The following is a 1,664-nucleotide window of genomic DNA, read 5'->3' on the forward strand; positions in this document are numbered from 1 at the left end:
GAAAATATATAGCTTTTTTTCTATGACAACATAATGAATTAAAACAATGTTATGGTCAAATGATAAATCATCAAGAAAGTCTGTTGTTTTAAACTGGAAGGAAACAACAACTTCTAATGTTTCGATTTGTCGCAAAGGACATCAACGTCATTTAAAATTTGTTCACATTTTATGAAGTCACAATGAAGAACATTGCTTATTTTTACTATTCAACTTCAAATTGAATGCGTTTGACATGCCGACATAAGTGGGAAAATTGCTCATTTATTTTATTTTTGTTTACGACGCTGTCCATTTATTTTTTGTTATTTCATGGTATAATTTATTTATTTCAAGAACAAATTGGCTAATTAAGAGGAAGTGGTTTTTTGACAAGTTTTGGCGATAACAATCACGTAAATGTATTTGAATTGAAAATCATGGATATGAGGGATGCGCGAAGTCAAATATCTTTTGTGCCATTGCTCTTTTCATAGATATAAAATCTTAACGACTGTTAAACATAACATATTAAATTATGTCAAGATGACATCGGTACCAATCTAAAATAACTTGTTTCTCTGAAGAAAAACAAACAGTCAAGTATCTGGAGCTTTTTGCGGCTCACAGTTATGATAGCAACCATTAGCCAATTTAAGACTAAAGATAAACAAAACATGTAATATTCGATAGTAAAAAAAATATGAATCGACAAAGTTTAAGAAAACACCGATTTTGAATGTCGTGGAAAGTAAGTCGGAATGATGACATTGTTGATATTTAACCGACATCGAACAAAGTGTTATATCCGATTGCGAGTTGATATATACCGTGTATGCGGCAGAGGTATACATTTAAACGGCCACATGTTCGTCATACTGTCTTTGTAATGTCTCGCGTAGTTAAAAAGTATAACTTTTAGAGCTTGGCACATTTTCTCTTTTATTCATCTGACTGTTGATTGTTTTCACTGTATATTTGTGAGCATACATGTAGTTTGTTGCTTTGCTGGTGGTGTGTCCATTTTGCATATCATGATGTGTGCAGTATGTTGTTTGGGGAATGGTTTAATATTCTGCCCTCCTCTTACTATATATCCTGTAAACACACCTGATGTGTGTGTATGATCTCACAAAGATAAAATCCTAATGAAACAATGAAATTTTTCAAACACATATTTATAATTTTTACATACACTTCAAACTAAGCAGATACAATTAAAACGTGTTCATCAGATGAATCAGTTAGCATTATGCACGAAAATTAACTCCCAAGGCTAAAAGTAAAAGTAAAAAAAAATAGTATCCAAAATAAATGCATTAACTATATCTCAGTATAACAATAAACTTCATTAAATAGCAATAGCTTTTATTGCTGTAACACAAAATTTAACGAACAAAATGTAAAAATGTATGTATGTATGTACTTCACCCTATGTACTTCAAGACATAATTACGTTTTGGAATGTTCATTCACTATTGATATTTCATTATGTTCAATAAAACACTTATGCAAGTAAGCAAACTATTTCTTGAATACTATAGTACACATATCTGTTGCGGTACAAATTAAAGATTCATAGTTTTGAGAAAACTATCAATAACAAAAGAGCAAATGCAGTTAAAGAAACGGTTAAGAATGATCCGAACTATGCACGTACAGACGATATAATTTAAAGCAATGTA

Source organism: Dreissena polymorpha, chromosome 13 (genome assembly GCF_020536995.1).
Source record: "Dreissena polymorpha isolate Duluth1 chromosome 13, UMN_Dpol_1.0, whole genome shotgun sequence".
Taxonomy (NCBI): domain Eukaryota; kingdom Metazoa; phylum Mollusca; class Bivalvia; order Myida; family Dreissenidae; genus Dreissena; species Dreissena polymorpha.